Source organism: Camelus ferus, chromosome 9 (genome assembly GCF_009834535.1).
Source record: "Camelus ferus isolate YT-003-E chromosome 9, BCGSAC_Cfer_1.0, whole genome shotgun sequence".
NCBI lineage: Eukaryota > Metazoa > Chordata > Mammalia > Artiodactyla > Camelidae > Camelus > Camelus ferus.
This window is the reverse complement of record NC_045704.1, coordinates 63,555,711-63,569,180: the sequence shown is the minus strand read 5'-3', so window position 1 is coordinate 63,569,180 and position 13,470 is coordinate 63,555,711. Positions and strand designations below refer to the sequence as shown.

General features: G+C 48.4%; 1 protein-coding gene across 3 annotated transcripts in view; it reads right to left on the bottom strand.

Annotated features, from left to right (window-relative positions):
• The window catches only part of LRRC8C (leucine rich repeat containing 8 VRAC subunit C), a 68,581-nt gene that overhangs the window by 42,285 nt on the left and 12,826 nt on the right, over positions 1 to 13,470 (bottom strand). Inside the window, exon 2 of one of the 3 annotated variants that reach the window (XM_032487037.1) lies at positions 3,655 to 3,841. The exons of the other annotated variants lie outside the window; for them this stretch is intronic. The gene's annotated coding sequence lies outside the window, so the exon portion shown is untranslated. The remainder of the gene's footprint in view (positions 1 to 3,654; positions 3,842 to 13,470) is intronic. 3 annotated transcript variants of the gene reach the window in all.

Below are 13,470 nucleotides of genomic sequence, written 5' to 3'. Positions count from 1 at the left end.
ACCCTTCTTCCTTCCATTTCTTTCTTCCTCTTCTCTTCCTTGCTCCTCCCTCCCTCTTTCAACATTTCTTATCCAACCACCATGTGCCAAGCACCGGGGATAAAAGACAAAGAAGCTCTAGTTGAATATGTGGGCAATGGACCTACAAACGAGGCGGCTCCAGGTGTGCTGCCCCTTCTCTGGGCTTCTCAGATTTTGGGTGGATTCAAACCCTAAGGGCTTCTGCGAGCCAGACCCGCACCAGAAAAGCAGCAGCCCACTGGCCATCTCACCCCTGCAGATGGTCGGCCAAGAGACCTGCCAGAGAAGGACACGGACAAAACCAAGCACAAGACGGCCCTGGGATGGAGCAAAGCTGGAAACGGACATAGACAGGCGTCTTAACTTCCACAATCTGAACTGGAACAGACGGGGATAGATTATTTTTGAAAAGTCTCTCCCTATACAAACTCTTGCTACTTGCTATCCAAACCCCCCAAACCAAATAAATTTGTACAAGAGAGGCTGTTTATTCGATGTTCCCATTCATTCTCTCTTTGTAATTGGCACGCAACACTGTATTACTCTCAGCTGTATGACGTCATGATCTGATGTTGTGTGTTGTGCAATGATGACCAGAGCAAGGCTGGTTGATGCCCAGCACCACACAGAGCACAGATTTTCCTCTTGCGATGAGAAGCTTTAGCATCGACTCTCCCTGCGCTTTCAAGCAGACAGTGCAGCACTGCTCACTACAGTCGTCGTTACACACTGTGTCCCCAGAACTCACTGGCCTTGTAACGGCAAGTCTGCACCTTTCAGCCACCTTCACACGGTTCACCAACGCCCAGCCTCCTGCCTCTGGAACCACCGACGGGTTCTCTGTATCGATGAGGTCAGTTTTGTGTTACGTTTTTTGCTTTTCTGAGATTCCACGTAACTGAGATCACACAGTGTTTGTCTTTCTCTTTCTCACTTACTTAGCATAGTGCCCTCAAGGTGCACCCGGTTGTTAAAAATGGCAGGATTTCCTTCTTTTTTATGACTGAATAATAAACCGTTGTACACGGACACCACACTTACTTCATCTGCTCACCCATCACAGGGCATGGGCTGCTCCTGTGCTTTGGCCGCTGCACACAACGCTGCAGTGAACACGGGGCGCAGACGTCTTCTCCAGTTAGTGTTTTTGTTTCCTTTGGATAAATGCCCACAAGTGGAATTGCTGGATCTGTTTTTAGTTCTAGTTCTATTTTTAATTTTTTGAGGAAACGCCATACTGTCTTCTATAGTGGCTACACCAATTTACATTCCTACCAACAGTGCACAAGGATTTTTCCACATCCTTGCCAACACTAATTTCTTGTCTTTTTGATAACAGCCATTCTGACAGGTGTGAGGTGCTATCTCATTGTGGTTTTCATTTGCATTTCCCTGATGACCAGTGATGCTGAGCACGTTTTCACGGACTTGTTGGCAATTTGTATGTCTTCTTTGGAAAAATATCTATTTAAATCCTCTGCCCATTTTAAAAAAAATGGATTGTTCGGGGTCTTTTTCCTATTGATTTGCATGAGTTCTTTATATTATTTTGCTATCGGCCACTTATCAGATTTATGACTTGCAAGTACTTTCTCCCATTCCACATGCTGCCTTTTCTGTTTGGTGATGGTTTCCTTTGCTGTATGGAAGCCTTTTAGTCTGATGTTACCCACGTGTTTATTTCAGCTTTTGCTGCCTTTGCTTTTGGTCTCATAGCCAAGAACTTCTGCCACGGCCGACGTCGTGGTCTCAGCCCCCACGCCTTCTCTGAGGCGCTCCATGGTTTCAGGTCTTACGTGCAGGTCCTTCATTCACGTTGAATTGATTTCTGTGTGTGGTGTAAGCTAGAGCTGCAGTTTCACTCTGCTGCTTGTGGCTGTCCAGTTTTCCCAATATCATTTATTAACGAGACAATCCTTTCTCCATTGTATATTCATCCTTTTTTCTTAAACTGACATTTTTTTTTCTGGTGAGAAAGTCCATAGCTCTTTTCTAATCCTCCGTGGGACTTGTATCCCTCCAACACTTAACCACTGCCCCACAGCACATCAGCTATCACGGCTACAGAAAAGCAGAAAGCCTGTGTGCAAAGGAGGCAGCTGCCGGAATCAAACTAGAAAAAAACTGGAAGAACGTGAGTGAGTCAGCATGAGGGCACAGCAGCTTTAAAAGGTATCAGCTTCAAAGAGAAAACGAAATTATTTGGGTTGCCCTAGTCACACTGAGATAAAATGTGGAAGTGAAAGCACGGGTTCAACATTAGGAAAAGCTTCTTGGGCACTAAGATCGCCCACATCCTGGAATGAGCGTTACCATGGCAACAGGCAAAAAACATGTAAACGGAAAAAGGAAGAAGGTATACAAGGGCGTGGAAGCGCAGCGATAAAGACTGAGCTGGTCTAGTGAGCAGCCTGCACCGTCCTCTCCCTGCACTTCGCAGAATTAGAGAGGGGGAAGGCGCGGAGTCTGCAGGGGCCAGATGTCACGCGAACAGTAGCAGTTCAGCTTCGCGTGCGGTTTTCACCCACTTGTTTTCCCCCACGTGGTACAGAACCTTCACTCAGTCTACAGCTCTGGTTTTACTATAGAAAAAAGAAAAAGGAAAGGAAAACGTAAGGACTAGGTTACGTTTCCCACGCCCAGCCTCTGCTTCTTCGGAGGAGTTACGTCCCTGGTGACGAAGGCAAGAAGGGTCACTCGTGACGACAAGGCCCCGGGGCCCCGGAGGATTCCTCTGGTACCGAAGTGTTCAGGGCACAGCCCTGAAGCGCCCGGGTCTGAATCCTGGCTCTGCCGCCGCCGGGCGGCCACGAGCAGGCTGCTTGACCGTCTGTTCCCTCATCTTTAAGGTGGGGGCAAGGACGGTAGCTCCCTTCTCAGGGCTGCTGGGAAGTGCAGGAGAGGGGGTTCCGGCAAACGCCAGCTGCTGCACGAGGCAGGGCACAGGACGCATCAACAGAGCTGACAGTCAGGCCTGGCAAGTGTGACAGGGAGGTTACTACGGAGAACAAGACTGCCTTGGGGTTTGGGGCCGTCAGTTCTAGCCTGAGGTATCACACAAAGAACAATTCTTTACAGAACAGAAGAAACAAACTTCAAAAGAGCCACTTCTGTTACAGGGGAAAGGAAAGGGCTAACGATGAGCATTTGGTGTTACTGTGCCTACAGAGGCCAGGCCTCAGACAAGGAACATCCACATCAGACCCACGAGGCAGGCACCGTCTCAGCCCTGCAGAAGCAGCAGCGTGCAAAGGGATGAAATGACCTCTCCAAGGTCACCAAGCCTGTGGGTGGCACGGCAGGACTTCCCTCAGCCCTCAGGTTACAGTGCCCAGGCTCACCCCACTTCATGGGAGAAATTATTTTAGCCTCTACAACCTCCTTCATGGGGAATTCAGCCTTGCCATCCGCCGGCAGAAACACCTATTTGAGGAGTTAGCAATCTGAGGACGGAATTCAGGGCTATCAAATTTGTGATTTGCACACTCCAGCCTAAAACCTGGTGCTGCGAGAGAACGCCAGTCTGAGGACAGGTCTGTTTAAAGTTTACAAAGGACTCAGCCTCCCTCCGCGAAGGAGGAACTGGTAGGGCACTCACACTTCTCTCGTAAACAGCTGGAAAAGCAAACGTACCAGAACCGCAGGTCTTCTTGTTACGCACTTGGCTGCACCAGTTTTTCATTTGCTGGTAAACCCTTGGGCGAAGAAGGCAATCCCCTGGATTTTGCACTGTTCCAGTTTCCTCGGGGGATCTGCAGGTGACTTCCAGGAACGCAGTGCAGCAAAGCAGCAAGAACCTTCTGTACTGAGAACCTGAATACTGGGAAAGGACAGGGACTACTTACTTCCTTTTAATTGTTCTTATTCCAGTTAATTTGGTCAAGACCCTTAACATTACTCATCTCTCGCCCTTAGAAAACTATCAGAACCTCCCTTCCTCGATGCTTCAGCGAAGTGTCTTGCTTCACGGCAGATACACCCACAGAGGATTTGTTTTTCTAAAAAATGGCTCAAGTGTTCACTGTCTTTTAAAAGTTATGATTCTGAATTTCTAGCTTCCCCGTCTGAGCTCCACAGTGCTTCCTGAGGCAGCGGGCGGATCGTGCTTTGGGGGAGCTGCACGTGGGAGCCTCCCACACGTGTCTGAGGCCCCTTCCCAGCCTGCGGGGCTGCCGCCTCAGTTCTGCCAGCCGACACAGGTCCCGATGTCAGGACGTACCCCGACGCGAGGACGGCCTGGCACTGCAGCCGCCTTCGGGGCCTCTGACTTCCGAGGCGGCTTCGTGTCAGCCTGCGTTCCCGGGCCCACGCTCTCTCAGGCTCAGCGTTCTTCCTATCACCGAATCCCACCTGCGGGCACCTCTGCTGCGGCTCTGCTTTCTGTGTAAACTCGATTTCCTCATCTCGGCTTCCTAAGTTTCCGCCTTTTCTAGTTTTCCCCAATACAAGTAACTCATGACGTCTCTGGTGGCTCAGACATGGGATCTGAGAGAGACAATGAGAGCAAGATTTCGGCTTGAGAAACAGAAAGGATGGAGATGACATCTTCCAAAGGGAGAGAGAAACTACAGGAAGAGCAGGTTTGGTGTCGGGGGTTGAGGATCTTGGCTAGAGGTGTGTTGACTCTGAGACACCCGTTAAGACATCCGAGTGGAGGGACCTCAGAACAGCTGGATATGCTTGGCTGGAGTAATGAAAGATCTGGGCAGTAGACAGAGATTTGGGGGCCATCGGGGTGCAGGAAGTGATTAAAGTCATGGGACGGGGTAAAGTCGCTTAGGAAATACGCAGAGGGAGGACAACTGTGTGAGGACCTCCTGCAGCAAGGAGCGTCTTCTCAGCAGACGTGGGGTTGAATCACTCTTACTTCCTTTAGGTTGCTGTGAAAATGCCATGTCATCATTAACAAGATGATGCCACGCCGTCTCTGGTGACCCTATTTAAAATATGAATACCAATACCAGCACACGCTAAGCCCAGTAGTCCCTTCGTTCTCCTGAGTACCTTCACACCGTTGTATTATCAGATGCACCACATACGTGTTCACTTGCCTACTCGTGTTTTTGTCTGTCTCCCATGTTGTAAGTACGTTCCGTAAGAAACAGGGACTCTGTTCACGCCTGCCTCCCCATGTGCAGAACACTGCCTGGCACATAACAAGTACTCCATGAACAGTTGCTGAATGACTGAATAATGAAAAATGAGTGTACAGATTCTCAAATTCTCTCCATTGTCAAAAACGAACTGGTATACCTCGTTTTATTGTGCTTCACAGATAACGCTTTCTGTTTTGTTTATACAAGTTGAAGGTTTGTGGCAATCCTGCGTGCTCAGGTGATAGCTAGCATTTTTTAGCAATGAAGTATTTCTAATTAAGGTATATACATTTTTTGAGACACAGTGCTATTGCACACTTAACAGACAACATCACAGTATAAACACAACTTCACGTGCACTGGGAGGCCAAAGGTTGGTGTGACTCGCTTTGCTGCGGTATTTGCTTTACTGCGGTGGTCTAGGACCAAACCCACAGTATCTCCGAGGTGTGCCTGCATAAAATGGGTATTTCTGTGAATACCAGAATTTGGATTTTTTTTTTTTCAACACTGCATTTTTTCACGATGCCCACACTCTGCTTCAGGGCAGAGAAGAAACAAAGGAGGCATAAAAGGCCACGTGGGAGATTTATGTGAAGGTTGAAAAGGAACGTCTTTCTCTGTTCTCTGCCTTGTTCGGGGAGTTGGGAGAGGGAAGAGGCGAGGAGTGGGGAAAGAGGTGTCCCGTCCTGATTTACGCTGAACCTTGGGCTCCTGTGTCGCAACAGCAGCAGAATCACATTCTTCCCTCCACCCCCATCGCCTGCCCGAGTCTCCTCCAGGGACCTGCACAGAATAAGGTAAAGGCCGTGAGAGGGGAGCAACAGCAGGCCAGAATCCTCAATGGCAAGTGAGCAGTAAGGCAAACGCGCAGAAAAGCTGGAGAGCCAGGACTGTGGGAGGCCACGGAGGATGGAAGCAGAACAAATCAGTTAATACCAGCGTCCTTTAAAAACAGCATGACACTGAGTTTGTGGTAACGAGAGCCAGAAGGCAGCCTTTTGCTGTCACCAAGCATCACTCAGACCCCTTGCTGCAGTTTGAGGCTGCGTCTTTCGAGAGGAATGTGGAAAAATCTTAGACAGACACTCATGTAAGACCGACAAGTTCTACCTTCCACAATACGTAGATTTCAGTATTTCCAGCTCCGTTCTACTGAGTTACCCTGGTCCAGGCCATCGTCATCTGTCAGTCGGACTATGGCAACAGCCTCGTGACTGGTCTCCCTGCTTCTACCCCGACCCACACGGATTTGTCTCAACTGTGCGGCCAGAATGATCCTGTTAAAGCAGTGGGTTTCTCTTGCCTTCAGAGCCCTCTAATAACTTCATCTTACTCGGAAAAAGCCAGAATGTTTACAAAAATCTTACAAGGCTCTTCACTGCGCTCACCCACCCCCAGCTTGTGTCATCACCCTCTCCTTCACTCTGGCTTGCTCCAGCCACGCTGGTCCTTCTGGCAGTTTCTTTAACATCCCAGGTTCACGCCTGCCCCAGGCCCTTTGCACTTGCAGTATCCTCTGCCTGGAATTGTCCTCTTTCTGATATCTGCATGGCTCAATCCCTTGCCTTCTTCAAGCTTTGCTGAAACTTATCCAGATTCCAACTGGTTTTTATCATTTCTGTTACCACCACTCTGGCCCAGGCCTTCACTAGCTCCCACATGGATAATACTGCAGCCCCAGCCAGGCCCCTTTCTTCCTGCCCTGCCCTATTTTTCTCCACAGCATTTAGCACCTTTGAACATACTATGTATTTTAGTTACTTACGTATTTCTCTTATCTCCTTCCCCTCAACCGTAAGTCCCAAGATGGCAGATTTAGACACTATTTTTTCCCCTAATGTCCAGAAGACTGCCTGGCTCACATTTGTCATTCAATAAATATTTTTTGAATGAAAGGAAAAAGCAGTAGAAACAGAATTTATACAGAAATGTTACCTAAACGGAGATAAGCAAAGGAATATGTAAGTCTCTAATAGATGAATCCAGAGCCTAGAAATATGTGGACAGACTAAGGTACCAAATACAAAATGCTTCAACTTCGAATGTGAAAACAGGCCTCAAACTGCTGTACGAGAGACTCAGGGTGGACAGGGGGAACCTGCTGTTAAGTTATTCAGCAGAAGGTTGTAAGACAAAGCCGTGGGGTCGCCATGCCATGGAGGTCTGGAAAACAGGTGAAACTCGCTCTCCGGAGGCAGAGTGCTAGATGAGAAAGCTCTGTGCTGCTCTGCTCGGGGCCTAAGGTGCGCACCTCCCCAGAAGCCAACGTCACTCACTGAACAGCAGAGCCCCGTGCGCTTCCAGAGGGAAAACACATGGACTGACACTAGTCTAGGAACCGCCCGCTGGAAAGCCTGCTGCTAGAGTCTGGGCTGAGCCAGGCTCCTGAAATCTGTCAGAACGCCTTGGGGGAGATGAAGCCTCAGGTGGGTAGAGTGGCGGCTCTCAGTGTCGGCTGGTTGCAGGTGGCATCGGCCAGAAGGCTTTAAAAATACTAATGCCCAGGGCCAGTTAAATCAGAACGCACTCCAGGCGTGAAGTTTCTTTTTAAAGGTGACCAGGTCACCCCAACGTGCAGCTGAGGCTGAGACCTGTTTCCCGAGAAACATCTTGCTTCCTCTTCTTGTGATTGAAAAGTAAACCTACAAACCAGGTGCGGCCTTACGGGGAAGTCAGAGCTTTATCTGTGCCTGCAAAGCGGAGTCTCCTTACTTAAGACGGCTTCAAGACTCTGTGAACTCACGTTGTAACACCCCATCTTCGGTTAGAGGCGCCTCACCTCCCACCTCGCCCGGATCACCGCGTCAGGACGGACGGGCTCCCGCGCGGCTGCCCCGCGGGACGAGCCTGCGCTGCGCGTTCGGCAGGGTCGGCGTCCTGGACCGCAGCCGCAGGGCCCTGCCCCGGGAGCCCGTGGCCGGTCTGTTCGGCCGCGGCCCGAGCTCGACACCCGGCCCGGCCGCTCCGGCCGCCCCCTCGCCCCTGGGCTCCCGTCTGCGTGCCCGTGTCCCCCGACAGCGGCAGCTCCGCGCCCCAGGACGACCGCGGGTCCCCCCCACCCCCACCCCGAGCGCCTTGGGAGGGCAGATGACGCTTCGCACACCGGAACTGCAGTTCTCCCGGGGAACACTTTCGCTCGGCAGGTGTCCCATTTCCGAGTGACAGTGGGCGCGGCTGTGACTCGCAGAGGCCTCCGTGCAAGTGAAGGAAAGCCCGTCCCGCCAAGCGGAGCTGCGGGCTCCCGCGCGCAGCGCCGGGCACCTCGCTCGTGCGCGCGACTCGGCCCGAACGCGCCCGGCGCCCCCGCGGGGCTGCTCGCCCTGCCCGGGGCACACGGTGGTGCCGGAGGAGCGCAGCCAGGCGACCCGTCTTTAGAGCCAGCTATTCTCGTAACGTAAGTCACTAATCTAAGATTTCATGGGCAACAGGACTGGAAATTACGCTTCTTGACTTAATCCAGGAGTTAGCAAGGAAGGGTGTCAGTCTACGGAAGGGATCCCCAAAGCCCGGAGTGCGGCTGCTTACAGTTTCTATTACCTGCATTGGAACGTCAGAGACGCTTTCTTTGAGACTTACTGTGTTCAGAGCATCCCATGTTAAGAGATGTTCTGTCAGTTTTCTCTTTGCTTTTCCACTGGCATTGGTTACTAACTCTGGCTGTAAAGATCAGCTTTCCGGCCTCTCGGTCAAACACTTAATAACGTTAAAGAACTGTAAGGGTAGAATCTACTTCGTCCAACAGCTAAATGAGAGCGCAGCTGGTCCAGCGGCCTGTTGTACGTCCGTATTTTTAATACAAAATTTGTAATTTATTATTTGGCGATGAAAGATACCACATGGGTTCAGTTTTTATATCGAAGGCTTAGTTTTAGAAAGGTAATAAAGATTTCTTTAATCTTCTTCCCAGGTGATTCTAACATAAAAATAGTGATGCCGCTTAGGAATAATCTTTCTAAAAATGAGAACATAGCTGTCTCTTTCTAAAGTACAGTGTTTCTGCTCCCTTCCCCGCTTCCACTAAGTAAATGACTTAGCTGGACTATGTGATGTTGAGATGGGGAATAACTATCTTAAAATGTTGTAGAGGTTGCACATGTTCTTTTTGGATTATATTCTAAAAACAAATCTATTTTAAAACAGGTTTCATTCCAGGGGTCCGAGCAAACACACCCAAATAGATTAATTAATATATCAGAGCCTTATGCTGTTTTCAGACACCATACTTACACTCTTATGATGTCACACGAATAATTCTGATTCAGTTTTGAATATGTCAACAGGAAGAGGGCTGGCAGAAACATAAAAATTCTCAGCAAACTAATTCTGAGACTCAAGCAGTTCCATGACCAGAAACGCTAGTTCAGCCAAACAGCAGTGCGGCCAAAGAGTATCAGGGAACACCGCCGTTTCCAAGATTTGTGGTTTCCCTACATAAGGGACCTATTCTGCTCTTATGTGGATGCGGCACAAGGGGGCCTTTTAAAAGTATGGTATATTTCAATTAAAAAAATCTCAATACAGCTGAGTAAATGTAAAGATGCTCTCAGTCAGACACACATTCTGAGAGGTTCCATACAGATGTCTGCTGCTTAACAGTCACAACACACCTTACTGCCTCACCTAAAACATTCTCCTTTTTGCATGTAAAATACTCTAGTATGAAACAGTCCTTTGTGCATGGCTCCAGTTTGGGTCTAAAACTGTTTTCCTTTCTATTGAAAAATAAGTCTTCTGAAAATCTCGCAGAATCAGAGAGTCACCAAACCAAGCATCTCTTTTCTAAACCGCGATGGCCGCTGCCGACTGAGCTCCCTGGGCAGACCGCTCACAACGCTGGGGATGGTTCATGTCCCTTCTGATGGCACTGACATGTCAGCAGCATTTTAATACAAAACTTAAAGGTAATTCGTGCAAATTCTCTTCTCTATGAAGCGACTCCAGTTTTGTGCATGTAGGGTGAAAAGAAATCCTGAGTCCAAAGCAATACATGCCAGCAACAAAACTGCTAAAGACCTTCCTGCTACTGCCTCGGGCTGCATTTTACCTTGTCTAGAGCCTGAACTCTCAGAATGCTCAGCTTAGTCATAAGTAGCCACATTAATCTAAAAAGTGAACATGAATGTAAGTTACCTCTACTCACCATTTTGTTCAACATGGTGCAAATTTTACAGCCAGAAAGACCTGGGGTTAAAATCTAGTTCTTTGGCAACCTCTTTAAATTATGCACACTTAGAAAAGTGCCTGCAGTAAATATGACAATTATCAACCTCATTATTTAATTAAGAAAGTATTAGCGAGGCTTCTCTCCTGGGAAGCTTCTGGATTCTGAAAAAATCCCATTTAATGTATGTTCCTCTGTGTCGACTTTTCATAGAATATGCTGCAAAGTATCCCCAAATTGTGGAATCTTCTTTAAAACATTTCGTAATTTTTTTTCCTTACCTCAGGATAGGCCAGTTTCTTCAAATCAGCCACCTCCAATTACATGTTTTATCTCTGTCGCATGGATGTACTGAAACAAAACCCCAAGAAAATGCCAAACTACCCCGATTCTTTAACCAGATATCTGGAAATACAAAGTCCCAGATATGCAAATCTGTTAGACCCTGTGCCCCCCAGACTACGTGGCTCCCGAAGTTCCTAGGCACCTAGCATCTCCGGAGCTTGACCCAGAGTTTGGAGGAAGCCTCAACAGCTAAGACCAGCAAAGATGAGGTCAGTGGAGGAGTTCCTGAAGAACAAGTGCCCAGCCCTCCCCAACCACCTTCAGAGGCTAGCCCTGCCAGCGTGAAATCACACCACTGTGGAAAGGCTGTTCCTCTGCCCGCTGCCGTCCACAAGCACCCCTGCCTTCATGGGGTCTGCAGCACGGTCGCTGCTGTAGCTGCGGGGCCCACATGTCCCCCTAAGGGAGACTCCCGGCAGCCAGGGCGTGGCCTCCACGAGCAGTCACCCACACGGCCCTCATGCCGCATCTCCCTTGTGAGGGGCCCCTCTGGCCCTGCGCCCTTTGTGGCCTGAGCTGGGATGGCAACATCACGGCAGGAGGGATCGCTTATGGTCCCCTGATGTCCTGTGTCTCCTTTTCTACACGACAGTGCGTGTTCTAGGTCTCTTGAACAGGCGTGACCATGTGGCCTGGTCCTAGCCAGTGAAACAGAAATAGAAAAGATGTATTCAACACTGTGTTGTGTCCTTAAGGAAAGGAGCTTGCCCTCAACATGCCTTCACCTCATTTCTGCCCTGGGATGTAGGCTTAGTGTTAATCGTCTTCAGTTAGACCAGCCAGGGATGCATGATAGCAATGGTGGAGCATGAAGACTCGAGGCGGCTGAACCCTTGACATCACAGACACACATGATCAGGTTCCCATTAGTATGAGAAAGAATAATGTCCTTTCTTATTTAAGCCACTATTAGGAGGAGGCAGAGACAGTTCAAATGCTATCTCTGACAGCATCTGAACTCACAACCCTTAGCCACATGTGGCAGTGCTCCCATCGGAGTAGGTGAATGCGTCCAGCTGGGGAGTATGAGAAGCCAGAAGATACACACGTGTATTTTCCAGGCACATTGACTTTACTCAAAGTGTCACACTGAAACCAATAAGGACATAGTTTCATGTGCTTTTTAGAGTTAAAATACAAGGTATTAAGTGAAATTTGGTACTTCACACGGTACACTTCTAGCTCTATTCCAGGTTCCTGAAATAAGCAGAAAATCTCTTCCATCCTAAGGGAGGCTCTGATGGAAAGCTGGAGATGCACTGGCTGCAGAAAAGACATCTGGCTGGAAGTCCAAGGTTCTAGGCCCAACTCCACTTCCGATTACACGAGACAAGCCCTGCTGCCCTGCTGCTCTTCAGGTCTGTAAAGCAGACACACGTCTGCATGCCCAGTCCATGCACTGTCACGCCTACGTGCACACTGCTGGGCTGCCTGGGAGGTAAAGACGACCTACACGTGCTCTGGGAAGGCAGTGTGGTGCCGGAGCTGTAACCCAGGAACAAGGACACCCATGTGGAAGCCTTCTTGCTGTCGCTCCGTCAGGCCAGGGGTCTGCCTCTGCCTTTGCTGCTCCCTCCTCTTGGATCTCTCTCTCCTCAGACTGGTTGGCTCCTTCCCCTCCTCCAGTCTCTGCCTTATAAGCTACGTTTTTAATCGTTTCTCTTTCCAGATATATCAGTGCTTGCAAATGTTTCCGTTCTCCTGTGGTAATGCTGCCCCTTGGCTTTGCCACACGGGTATTTGTTTACCCTGCTCCACCTGTCACAGAGGACGCCCTGAAGGACAATGCCTGGTTTCCAGCCTCCTCAAAGGAGAATAGGTCTGGTGGTGGTTTGCACCCAGTATGGTCTTGAATTAAAAACACATGGTTGATCTCAAGGGACTATCTGGCCACACCTCCAGGCAAGACCACACTCAACCAGGGCAGAGAGCCCCAACCCCGTTCAATTGTTGAAACCTTCCGAAGACCCAGTGAAAATTCTGTGAACTTTTGAAAATTGCGGAAAGCCTAACGCCTTGATGTCAAAAGATTCTTAGTTGAAACGTCCCAGTTCTTTCCATTTTCCCACATAGGTTCACTTTTTCAATGCTCTAATCTTTTGTGATGGTCTCCCGACTCTGCCAAGCTTTTTGTCTTCCTGTTTATCTGTGTAGTCCTAAATTAGACTGCAGGAGTTAGCGTGGCAGTGAGAGATTCCCAGAGGTTCCTTTTCTTTCAGTGCAGCCTATTGTGTGCTTTTAAGATTTACTGATACATTGCCTTACAGAAGAAAAATTGTTCCAAGCTTGTTTGTATAACTTGCAACCTCCTCCCAGAAAGAAATTAATGTTACTGACACAATGCTTAATTAATTGATTCTCATGAACTTTACTGACATTAAGAAATTCTGGTAAATTAGTTACCAGCCAGACAATTGATGAGCTGTCAATCAAGAGTTTAGTAGCCTTTAAGCAAATATTATTTTCTTTTGATGTTGAATCTAGTGCTTTTCTAACCATTCTTTGAATTCATCTACTAGAGAGATTTTCTTTTATGGGAAACTTGTTATAAAACTTTGGTACATGCTAACAACAAAATTGTCCTTTGGAGGTAGGTAATTAGGTTTGCTTATTTCCTTATTTTATTTTATTTATTTAATGGAGGTACTGGGGATTGAACCCAGGACCTAGTGTAAGCTAAGCATGCACTCTACCACTGAGCTCTACCCTTTCCCCCAAAGTTGTCTTTTTTTTAGTGAAGGAATCAGTTAAGTTGTTCTATACAGGGAGAGATAGTAAATAATTAGGCCTTACAGGTCATATCTGGTATATGTTGCATATTCTTGAAAAATTTTTTTAAACAAC